The sequence below is a fragment of the Anser cygnoides genome, chromosome 4, assembly GCF_040182565.1.
Source record: "Anser cygnoides isolate HZ-2024a breed goose chromosome 4, Taihu_goose_T2T_genome, whole genome shotgun sequence".
Taxonomy (NCBI): domain Eukaryota; kingdom Metazoa; phylum Chordata; class Aves; order Anseriformes; family Anatidae; genus Anser; species Anser cygnoides.
In genome coordinates, this window is record NC_089876.1 from 25,632,044 (window position 1) to 25,644,792 (window position 12,749).

The following is a 12,749-nucleotide window of genomic DNA, read 5'->3' on the forward strand; positions in this document are numbered from 1 at the left end:
CTTCAAGGAGAAAAGTAAACCAAGAATTTGTTTTTATTAAATGCCTAGCTCAGATACAAGGAAAGGGGAATATTTTGTTTCACAGAAAACTGCACTGGGAAATAAATGCAGCTCTTTTCCAAAAGGCCAGCAAACCTGCTGGAGGCTCCTCTTTACAAGATAATGCTCTTCTGCATCACCCTCTGCAGCAATCTATGTGTGTGTTGCTGAACAAAGAACAAAGACTGTAGAAATACTTCTATTTGTGCTTTATTACTGGAAAAAACAAAATACGTGAAGAGAACATGCTCATCCAGTTTGAAGAAATACTTCCTATAGGTCATATTTACAGCCGTGGATAGAGGCTTGGCCAAGCAAGTTTCTTTCTGTAAGAAGAAACAGCATTTAGTTTTCTGTTGAAATTCCATAGGAACCTGACTGAATTGGTCACCTAGGAGTCCCAACATATATATAACGCTCCCAGCATAAATAGGACCTGACAATGAACATTGTGTGTTGTTTTTTTGTATGTTTGTTTTGCAGTTCATAACATACGTCATTGTTAAAAGGCTGCAAGCAGATGGAAACTAACTATAAATTCATATACATGCCAGTGAACGTGTGATTTTTCCTCAAAATTACTGTAGTGCTGGTGATAAATAAGATTGTCAGATTGTCAGTTAAATCCACTTTTAAATCCAATTTTATGTCTAAACTTTTTTTTTTTTTTTTTTTTTTTTCTTCTTCTGTAAGACCCCTGGCAAGGAAAGCTTTTACTGATACCTCTGGACAACTGGAAATCTACCCACTTGATTACATAAGATATTAAAACAATGCTGCCACGTGCTTGTTCGCATTTGTGAATACAAAGTCTCTATCCACATTGCAAAAAAAGCAGCCCAGCAACAAAATTGGTAGCTTTATTCTTAATATATGTTGTTTTTTTTTTTTTACTCTGGCTTGTGAATGATCAATGTCCTATAAATAAATAAATATATATGTCTTTTTTGAATTTATAATAAGAATAATATTTGGAAAAAAGATGAGGAATAAACTTCTATTAAATTTTTCTATCACTTCAAGAAATTTTCAGTTTTTCCAGCTTTTATTCTACAAAGTCTCAATGGTAAGCTAAACTTGTTTAACCATTTAGTTATGCAATGGTCACTTCATCCAAATGTCTCCAAAATGTAGGAAATTCATAACTCCTTTATTTTGTAACAGTCACCATTACTTGCAAGATTACTCTTTTCTTTCTTTCTTTCCTTTGGAAAATGAGGATATGAGCTCCATCCATTCACCTCATCTAGGGTAAATATATTCTGTGTCACTAAAGCAGTTTCCATCCCCCCACGCCACCATTCTTGTTTTGATAGAAACAGGTCAGAAAAGGCTTCTGCAGCTTTTTAAGCTGAGAGTATGGTCTATATTTAAGGAATCCACTATTTCTTTCTGGATCATCACTTGCTTGTAATGTGCACGACAGGGATGAAAAAGGAAGCAAGCCAGTCAGCTTTCCAGCTAGGGTGTAAATTAAACAGTATGCCTATACCGTACTTTAAAGATTAGATGACACTCTATGTTGAGTTCCATTTTGATTTCAATGTGTATTTTGAAACACATTGAAGTTCTGGTGGAATCAATAACAATTTATTATTACTTTAATGTGAGACTACCTTTTGGCACAAGAGAAGGCAGAACTTCATTTTTAAAATACAGCAGAAAAGCGTACCCATGAAGAACAAGTTGTTTCAGATGGAGAAAAAGCCTTGCAATGACAGCTGAAGTGTTGATCTAGTAAAAGAAATTTGTGACAGATTACAAGTCTATTCATAGGGCAAAAATATATAGTACTTTATAGTTAATAGATTAAACTTAGCTATGATGAGCCAGACTTATCTGACCAATTCACGTTTGATGGCCTTTAAATGTAAAGACTACTAACCCAACTGAAATCTGTTCTTGCAAATGGTATAAATGTTCTTTTTATTAAGACTTTAAAGATATATGTTTCCATTATTTAAGATAAACCAACCCTACTTAGTAGCAGTGTCCCAGCATAAGAACTATTCCCTTTAAAATTAATGCATGTATAAATGTATAAACACGGAAAATGAGGGCTGTAGGTTTGATGAATGCATTTCTAGTAAGGGAAAATGATTCTGTAGGTTTGAAGTTGTCACAAACTTGACACATATTAAAAATGTAATCCAAAATTTTTTTGAGTAATGCTATTAGTGTATACGAACTAGTGCAATTTTCCTTCGTGATATACTGTCAGAAAACAGGTGGCCAGTTTTCATACAGTAGTGGAAGTGAATGTTAATATGGTAACTGCTGCTTCTTTTCCAGCATTGTCTAGAAATAAATTACTTTCCATTGCTGATTTCCATCATGAGTCTTTTTCTGTTTAAAAGATATTGCAGCAACTGGAGGCTGTGCAATTGATCTCAAACTCTCATAATATTTTAAGCAATATATTTTTATTTTAATATATAAAATACTTTCATGGTCTGGGAAGTTTTTAATGGAATTTTAGGAATAGGTAAATCAGAAATTTAAAAAGGTACAGGGCAGGAATCATTTTAGCTCAGACCAGCTAACAAATCTTTTCTCTGCCTGAATGTAACATCAGATTTAGAGATATAAATTCTAAAAGACAGAATGTGTTATGTTTCTATGAACTCCTACATGAAGAAAGGCATAATTACTACAGCAAGATTTTTACTCCCAGCTGAGCGAGAGCAAATGTTTTAGAGATCTCCAGCTCATGGACTGCTGTATCAGCTCATCCAAAATGGACTAACATACATTCAGTATGCCAGCAAAGTTATTCAATATAAATATGTACTTACCAATGTCTGACTGCAAGATATAAAGAAGTATTTAGCTGCTATATACTGATGTGTTGTTTATATGATGTTTTGTCATTAAGGGTTCTGTACCCCATTAGTCTAGCTTAAAAAGTCACAGGTGGGAACAGACTTTTGGTTTTCATTACAAAGTGTGTTTGACCTATACAAGTAAATGTAAGTTTATATTGTATGTATCCGTTATCATTGTGAAAGACAAAACTTCTGCTTTCCTGGGGCAAGACATGTTAGTAAAAGAAACCTCAGAATCCTGAAGTGGATATTTAAACGCACAGAACATGCCACAGAACACATCAGATAATTCAGCCTCTGGGGTGATTTATAGAAGCCCGTGAAGGCATTTCTGTGGGTTACCAGTTCAGTTGCTGTATCAGTCGGCTGTTCTGAGTGTGTAAACAAAGCACCGGAAAGTGAAATATAACCAAAGAGAAACAAACCAGACACAAAGACAGCATCAATTTCCTTTGCCTAAATTTCCTTTATACATTGTTAGATTTGCAGTCACAGCACTGGAGGGAAAAGACTTAGGGATAGATAATCCCAGAGCATAGACCCAGATTCATATTTGCTTCCAGTAGAAATCTGCAAGGACAAGTTCTCTGGTATGCTTCCTATATCCCCTTGTGGTAGCATCGAATAGTCAACATCAGACATGTTAGTTCCCAAGAAGAAATGATCTCATCTGCAAGAAGGAACTGTGCTAGGTGGAAGCATCCAAACTATAGATGTCCACAATGGTGCAATGCATGTATGGTCAACTTTTCACAGTTTCATAGCTTGGCCTTGGAAATCAGTGCCAATAATATCAAGTGTGTTGTTAGGAACATTCATTCTGGTAAATGAAAGTGAATGTATCAGTACTTCTTAAAATCTAACCCATTATCCTCTTCTGAGAAGCAGGTAGGCATCGTATCTTTGGTTGTTTTTTTGTTTTTTGTTTTTTTTTTTTCTTATCCTTTCCCAAAATAGGCTTCCCATACTTTGATTTGGACATAATAATAATGGAATAAATATAGGCAGAGAGAGAGGCTATGTGAGAAGAAAACCTTGGAGACCACTGCCGTTACTGACTATTGTCTCCTTTTGATTGTGTCATACGCTTCTATAGTTGTCACCCTGGCTTCCAAATTCTCAAATGTAGAAGCTTTCTTTTACCTTTTGAACTGATTTTAGGGTAACTTTATGATTTAGAAAGATATGCATTTAAGGATTGCGTATTTATTTGTACTACTACCTCTACAGGAGCGTTAACACGTGACACACTTCTATTGTCTTCCTGAACCTGCCAAGGGAATTGTTTTGTGACCTTACATAAGCGTTTGCTGGCTGCTTTCATGGCATTTCTTTGCAATTTGAGCTATTTGCAGCAAAGCTTCTCTCCTGATATTTATCTGGGTAATGCCAGCCCCCCTGCAGTGGGATCCTGACATCACTAATAGTGTTAGTGCTAACAACAGTGCTCAGCCTTTCACAGGAGGTGTTCAGCACTATGCAAGAGTGGGCCAAGGTGACTATCATCTTGGACACCATTTCTTATAGGATTGCCAGTACGTAACTGCTGTACCCACAGGACCTTGTGTGCAAGATACACAAGAAAGGCAAAGTAATACAAAAGCAGACAGCTAAAGGAGGACATGAAAGTTCTGCGTGTGCCTCTGTTGACAGTTATTCACAGCTGTGGAAACTATGAGGAAGAAGAACATAATGCCTGAAATAAATTCTCTGCTAGAAAACAAGGCAAAGATCCAATCTCTTGCCAGGCTACTTGGCATTCACACTGGGTTCACTGCTGCCGTAAGGTTCTGCAGGCGTCCTTTGATGTTTGTGAAGCTGGGACAAACACACAAGCACCCATTGCTCAGCAGACAGAAAGTGAAAGAGCTGTTCTGGTAGTTTCAGTGTGGTATTCTGGCAAGCAGATTTGTCACAGAGAGGAAAAAGCACAGGAGCAAAAGCACTGTTGGCACATAAATAAAATGGATCAGGAAGAGCATGGCCAACCAGATTCCTCTTCGTGGCTGATCACAAGCTTATGCAAATATTTGATTAAAACCACAAAAAAAACCAGAGGAAGAACAATATGCAGATGTTTACATTAGGTTGGTTTCTTCTGTGAGTACAAACCATGAAAGAAAATGTGAAAAGGGTCATGACAAATGAATTACATGGGTCTTTAAAATATAAAGCGTGACCATTTAATTCTGCTAGTCAGTGATTGTTTTCACTTTCAAGAAATAGGTGCAAATGTAAGTTATGTGGCTTTACACTGATGGCGATAGTATAATTGATTGCTACATTCCTCCATTTGATGCTGGCTTTAACGTTTTTGATTTTAAAGATGTTATGACACTGTAAACATGGAATAGCTGGATGGTGAACTAGGCCCCTGAAGTTTAGATTTAAAACAGCTGCAGATATTTTCCTGATAGCATCTGTAAAATGTTGATATCCAATTAGAAATATGTCTCTAAGAGAATAGGAAGGGAGAATAGGGAGAGCCTCTGTCAAGATAAATGCTTTCAGACAGCCAGCTACAAAAAGCACTTGTAAGAGATTTAAATTTCCATATAGATAGCACCAGGAGCTAGGGTGGTAGGAATATTCAATTTTTAGTAAAGGGAAAGAAATCCTAAAATGAAAATGCATCATCAATTTGAAATCCACCCAAAGCAGGCTAGACTCTGTCAGACAAAGCAGTAACCTGCTTGAGTCAGCTCTGTGTGTTTAAGCAAGCAAGCAGGTGTCACTCTCTGTAGTATCATGGCAGTACAGCATGTACTGCAGCGTGGTGGGCTGCAGCCTGGAAACAGAGCTGCATGCCTTCTTGTCTCTCCCTGTTTTCATTGCACCCAAATATGAGCAGAAAGACATGTGTGAGTGAGAAAATAGTGCACAGTAGGGGAATTCTTATGTCAAAAATGCTAAATAATCATTTAGTTGAGAAACTGCAGAGCCTTTGCAGAGAAGCAGGTGATTTACCTGATCATCAGAGAAATGCTTTATGACATTTCTCAGAAAAACAAACAAACAACAACAAAAACAACAACAAAAACTGAAAAAATCAGCTGAAACTGGGCAAATCATGACTTTGAAAATCTGAACTCATGCATTTTTAGTGCGGTCAGTTTGACAGCTCAGTGTCTGAAGATTACACATTTTGACAGATAGCCTGACCCAGGACCACAGGAAGAGAGCAGGATTCTCCTCTGTTAGGAGAATCTCCTCTCCTCTCCTCTCCTCTCCTCTCCTCTCCTCTCCTCTCCTCTCCTCTCCTCTCCTCTCCTCTCCTCTCCTCTCCTCTCCTCTCCTCTCCTCTCCTCTCCTCTCCTCTCCTCTCCTCTCCTCTCCTCTCCTCTCCTCTCCTCTCCTCTCCTCTCCTCTCCTCTCCTCTCCTCTCCTCTCCTCTCCTCTCCTCTCCTCTCCTCTCCTCTCCTCTCCTCTCCTCTCCTCTCCTCTCCTCTCCTCTCCTCTCCTCTCCTCTCCTCTCCTCTCCTCTCCTCTCCTCTCCTCTCCTCTCCTCTCCTCTCCTCTCCTCTCCTCTCCTCTCCTCTCCTCTCCTCTCCTCTCCTCTCCTCTCCTCTCCTCTCCTCTCCTCTCCTCTCCTCTCCTCTCTCCTCTCCTCTCCTCTCCTCTCCTCTCCTCTCCTCTCCTCTCCTCTCCTCTCCTCTCCTCTCCTCTCCTCTCCTCTCCTCTCCTCTCCTCTCCTCTCCTCTCCTCTCCTCTCCTCTCCTCTCCTCTCCTCTCCTCTCCTCTCCTCTCCTCTCCTCTCCTCTCCTCTCCTCTCCTCTCCTCTCCTCTCCTCTCCCTCCTCTCCTCTCCTCTCCTCTCCCCTCCCCTCTCCTCCCCTCCCCTCCCCTCCCCTCCCCTCCCCTCCCCTCCCCTCCCCTCCCCTCTCCCCTCCCCTCCCCTCCCCTCCCCTCCCCTCCCCTCCCCTCCCCTCCCCTCCCCTCCCCTCCCCTCCCCTCCCCTCCCCTCCCCTCCCCTCCCCTCCCCTCCCCTCCCCTCTCCCCTCCCCTCCCCTCCCCTCCCCTCCCCTCCCCTCCCCTCCCCTCCCCTCCCCTCCCCTCCCCTCCCCTCCCCTCTCCTCCCCTCCCCTCCCCTCCCCTCCCTCCCCTCCCCTCTCCCCTCCCCTCCCCTCTCCCCTCCCCTCCCCTCCCCTCCCCTCCCCTCCCCTCCCCTCCCTCTCCCCTCCCCTCCCCTCCCCTCCCCTCTCCCCTCCCCTCCCCTCTCCCCTCCCCTCCCCTCTCCCCTCCCCTCCCCTCCCCTCCCCTCCCCTCCCCTCCCCTCCCCTCTCCCCTCCCCTCCCCTCCCCTCCCCTCCCCTCCTCTCCCCTCTCCTCTCCTCTCCTCTCCTCTCCTCTCCTCTCCTCTCCTCTCCTCTATCTTTACCATGTCTCCCCAGGTATCGGAAGGGCAATTACTGGGTTAATATTCAACAAAGAAAAAAATAAATTTTCTACATTTTTCGAAGTAAATTTGCTGACAATTGTATGCGAAAGATAGTTATGTACACTGTACAAGTCAAAAGAAAAGGGGCTAGTAGTTAAAAACAATCCGTAAAGTGTCTTTAGCTACCAAAGTACACATCATTTAGTATATGAGGAAGCTTGTACTTTCAAGAGACTCATGGAAAACCTTCTGGTTGGCACCGGTACAGGTTCTTGTCCAAATCTTTTTTTTAGGAGTCTCAGTTCTTAGACTGCCAGGGCAATAACCAAATGTCCAACACCTCTGGTAACTGCTAGGTGTTGAAACTCGTGACCTATATAATAGTTTTCATGAAAAATGAAAATAACCTGCACAGTGGACCTTTTTGGTCTTGGTTCTTGAATGCCTTTAAAACTATAGGCAGTTTCACTGTAAAGGTTACACAGCCAGTGTCACAAGTGGGAAGTCACAGAACTGGCACCCCGTTGAATCGTATAGGCTCTAATGCACACATGACACACTGCCCATCTCAGACTTTTATCACAAACCGACCACTTTTTGTGAGTTCCCAAGTAAGTCTCATTTTCATGTTGCTATTGTGAAAACTTTCTTTGACATCTTCCACACCTCAGTAAAAAGAAAAGCTCAGAAAGAAATCCTAGATAAACTGAATGTGACAGGCATTTTTCTGGTTGAAATTAGGAGCACAATAATACTACCCAGATTTTTTTTTAGTAGTTTTAAACCTGTCATATAAGTATGTAGTCAGTAAAATACAAACCAAGAACCCACTTCTGACAAAACAAAACAGAGTCCCAAATAACATTATGCTATAAATCAGTATATTTGTGCAATGACCTTGGCTCTTGGATTACCTGCTTTCTTTCTGCCCTCTCTAAAGCATGGTAGTGTGGAACAATTAAAAAAAATTATGAAGGGTAGAGGGGCATTCTCATGTGATTTCTAAAATAATGTAATTAGTAAATGAGTAATATGATTATGTATAGCCTATGTTGGATTTACAGGACATGGTATTTTATTTTCCAATGTAGTAAAAAGTATGTCTTGATCATTTATTTAGCTCTGCAGAATCACAGGGAAAAGAGCTACAAGACTACTTAGCTAGAAAGGCAGCCATAAAGCATTTAAAAGAAGTTCCAGACCTATTTTGTTTCAGGAGCTTATGAACAATTGATGTAAGAAACTAAAACATCCCACATTCAGTTTAAAAGTACCCATTTGTTTGCACACATTTATGGCATATACATAGTTGCCCAGAGCTAATATTTACTGTTATAGAACGGCGTTATTTTGGATAGATTGATCTGTCATGCTGATATAATTGTGAGCATTTACAACGCATATGTGCTTTTATGTAGATAATAAATACATACAAGTCTGAGGAATGAGGTCATTGGCTATGTACTCAAAACCTTGTAACACTAGCTGCTTATGAAATATTCTAACCATGTGCATTTATGAAATAGTTTTCTTGAAGAGTGTACTCAGCTAATGTTTTGCATGACCTTTAAACTAAATAATGTCCTTGTACTGGGTTCATTACAGAATGAAAAAATGCTCCATGGTAGGAGCCTCTGAGAGGCTTTGAAAGGCTCTAATGTAGATAGAGGGAATGTAACATGACAGATGCCCATTCTTCTGCGTTAGGGAGGTGAGAATTCATGTTTTATTTTTGAGATGTTTGACGTGCCAAAAAATCTCTATCAGTCTGGGTAATCAACAGTGTAACAAACGATTTGGCTCATTCTCCTTTGCTCCCTTTTTATTTCTGTATCTTTGCACTATAACAATTACATGCTATTTCTGGGTTTCAAAAACATAACTTGTTACACGATTAGTCTGTTAAATCTCTGTATGTCCTTTATTGCTTTGTTTATATCTAAATAGGCCAAATTCATTTCAGATATACTCTGCTGAAGGCAGTGGGATGAAATCAGATGAAATGAGCGTTGGCTGACCAGTGGAGATTTAGAAAGGTGTGTGAAGAGCCAGCTATATGTCTTCCATTAGTCTAAAATAATGCCTGCTGTCTTACTGGATGACTTGGCAGAAACAAGATGATCAAAGCTCATACTTACCAAGCACTTCAGACAAGTGGCTGTACTTAAGTATCTATCCCCAGGGGTGGCAGTTCATCTGCTCTAAATCTGAATTTAGCTGAGTGTGTCAGTTTAACATATGAGAGCTTAGGGGTAAAGATGGGCTTACTGTTTCTGTACAGATGGCATCAGTCAAGGGTGGAAGCTTGGTAGAGTTCTTGGCATTGAAGCTGAAATGGCCAAGCATTATCTGTGCCTATGCATATGATAACTCTTCCCCAGAACTGAGAAACTGTAGCTTTTAAATAATGTTGGAAACATATAAGATGCTTACTGATCCCCTGCAGACTAAACTGACCAAATTTTTGGTATCACATTCAATCTATTTTCTCCTGGGACCTCTAAATGTTCTCATGGACATTAATGGTCATGAGTGGGTCTGCAGGGCTGATATATATATATATATTTTTAATCATGAGTGAGGAAGTGTTTCTTTTTTGTTTTGTGGGTGTTTTATTTTTGTTTGTTTATTTGTTTGTTTGTTTTACTATGACTGAGGAATTGAATCTTTTTTGACAAGAAGCAGTTACAGACTTCTGAAAACAGGATTTCCTCATTTTCTACAGTGGTTTTCCACATAAATGCTGCAAAGGTCACAAACTTGTGAAGTGCATATTGTGTGCATTATGTGTTCAGGATATGCTCTGCATCAAAATTGCATTGATGCTTTCCCATCACCTACAGTGAGTGACTTCCCTGTTGTAGAGATCACTAGGACTACAGCCACAGTGCTCCAGTGCAACATCTCTCTGTGAGTCACAGCTTAATGGCATTACAAGGTCTGCAACAGCTGCTGCAGAGATATATCTGTGAGTCATCTGAAATCCTACTATGAATAAAGCTCTAATCCAGCATCATAGCTTGTTCTGCTGGCCAAAGAAAAATGCTAAATATAAATAAATCAGCAACAGAATGCAAATAGAGTGGAAGGTTGGTAAGATTTTGGAGAAGTGAAAACACTCCATTACCCCAGAAAAGGAAAAACGAAGGGGAAATGCAAAAAAACATTTTCCTCTAAGTGTTGCTTTTCAAATTTTTTTTTTAGTTCTCTAGAGGTACCAACATTCATTTAGACACCATGAGACTAATCTCATGTTTATTTGAGAGAAAAGAATCAGAAAATGTAGATTACCGATTGAAATGACTTACATTAGATGTTTTAGATGCATTAGATGTTTGAAGATTAAAAGCAGATTATTCAGATTTTGAAATACAATATTCATCATGGGCGAAGTTTAACTAGCCCATCTATTGCCACCTACAAAAGTTCCATCAGGTTCAGTAATGCCAGCTTTCATTTTGTATCTCTTACCAAGTTGATTTGACACAGATATATCTGTATATATACACAGATATAATGACTAACTTCCAATAATCCAAAAACATACTGCTTTATACATTTTATTTTTATATTTCAAACATTAGCCTGCTGAAAAGGAGGCTCTTCTCAGGGGAATACTTGCTGTGAGCTGAAGTCCATCGAGATCACTTTCACTATCATTTCATTTTCCCTGCAGTGCTCTGCGATGAACCAAATTCAGCGTTTGTGAACATAAAGATCAGAATTAATAGACTGCATGAGGTTTGTGCAATGTCTCAATTTTAATAAGCTTTGTTGTTGCTTTAAAACCTGCTGAGATAGTAATCTGTTTATGTTTCAGCAACACTAGGCACGGCTGCAATCTGCTTAGGACCAGAAAACAAAGAGGTCCTGAAGAAAATGGAAGTCTTTGCAGAGCTGATTTTAGGGTAAACTGTACATTTTCCCAGATAAATGCAAGAAAAAACAGGAAGGAAAATGATTTTCAGCTAAACTGAATGCTTTTCTAGGAAGGGAGAGATGGAAAAGTAAAGGCTTTGCACCTCCAGTACAGAAGAACAGTATGCACTCCATTGACAGCGTCCCCTTTTTATTGACTTGTTTTCTTCATTAAACTGAAAGCAGACATGAATTTAGCTCCAGATAATTCCTCTCATTTCCTGTCGTGATTTCCACAATTGTCTCTTTACCAGTAAAATATAGCTGATAATAGTTTTTGGTAACATTTATAAAATTCTTAGTATAGAACGGATGAAAAGTACTACACATTTTCCATTCTTCTCTAGTAAAGAGCAAATATAAAAAGCTAACTAAAACAAGTGTTTAAAATAACAGCTTACAAAAACGCATATTATTTTACACTCATACTAAGCACTTGTATATATTTATGAAGAGCCATGCTAGTTGTGGAGTTCGGTTTACTCTAACGATTGGTAACATTGCATCATTGCTCAATGTGCAGTGATGAAACAGCAACAGCCTCATAAATCAAAGCAATGACTCAGCATCCAGCACATGATCCCTGCCTTGCTTTCCTTTCCCAAATAAAATGTGGCAGTGAAAAGAAATGGATTCCTTTCTCCCACAGAGGAGGAAGAAGGAGAAACAGAAACCTGTTTATGCTGCTGCAGGCATGTTCCCCTGGTCTCAGTTCTCTGTCTGAGAGTGGCCAGTAGCTTTGCTTGCGTCATTTTTGCTCTGTCTTCCTTCTTCTGACGGGAGCTCTGTGTTGCTGCCTGGGAGAAAACTGTATCCCCTGCTGCAGTCGGCATGTTGAGGTGTCAGATGCATTTGGGCACAGGCCACCCATGGACAGCAAAGTCTAAAAGGGGAAGCTGCAGAGTCATGCAAATGCACTGCATGGTACAAGTATATCAGCTGTGTCAGTCAGTGCTAAGCACCACTGCTTCATGAAATGTTTGCTTGCACAGAGGCTGACACAGAGGCTCCAAAAGCTGGACCCCTTTTTTCATGCATGAAGAGTCGAGATAAAACCAAGAAGACATACACAGTAATTGGAAAATCTGATGAGTGCATGAGAATATTTTCTTCACAGAGATTGTGATTAAATAATTCTGGGGATGGGGATGTTGCCAATGAAAAAGCATCCATTATAAACTGCATTTGACAGGTAATAAAATTCATATTATTGGTTGAAGTCCCTGCTTCAAGTTCACCTTGTTGAGAGTAAAGGAAGTGGCCATAAGTTTATCCTTACAATCTCTGACCCAAGCAGTGATTTTAGTATGCTTTTTAATCTGTAAAACGAGAATTTGGTTTTAATTCTATGCAGGAAAACCTCAGTTTCTATGGAAGACGAATGACTGATTGTAATACCACACCATTTCTGAAAAAAAAATCTAAACTGCAAGATAAAAGGAAAAAAAAATCTTAGCAGGCCACAATCATCTCATTATAATACATAATAACGGAACAGAAAGAAAAAAAAACAATAATGAGTGGTCATTTATGAAACTAAAGTAGGACATTCATTCATAGCATAACGGAGAACAGTGGGAACCCCATGAGA

General features: G+C 39.8%; 1 long non-coding RNA gene across 1 annotated transcript; it reads right to left on the reverse strand.

The window, feature by feature from the left end:
* Nucleotides 1-233: 233 nt before the first annotated feature.
* Nucleotides 234-11,966, reverse strand: LOC136790665 (uncharacterized). The gene is made up of 3 exons (XR_010831030.1): nt 11,833-11,966; nt 1,712-1,773; nt 234-365 (listed from the first exon to the last, which is right to left on the reverse strand). It is a non-coding gene; the product is annotated as an uncharacterized lncRNA (long non-coding RNA).
* Nucleotides 11,967-12,749: the final 783 nt, after the last annotated feature.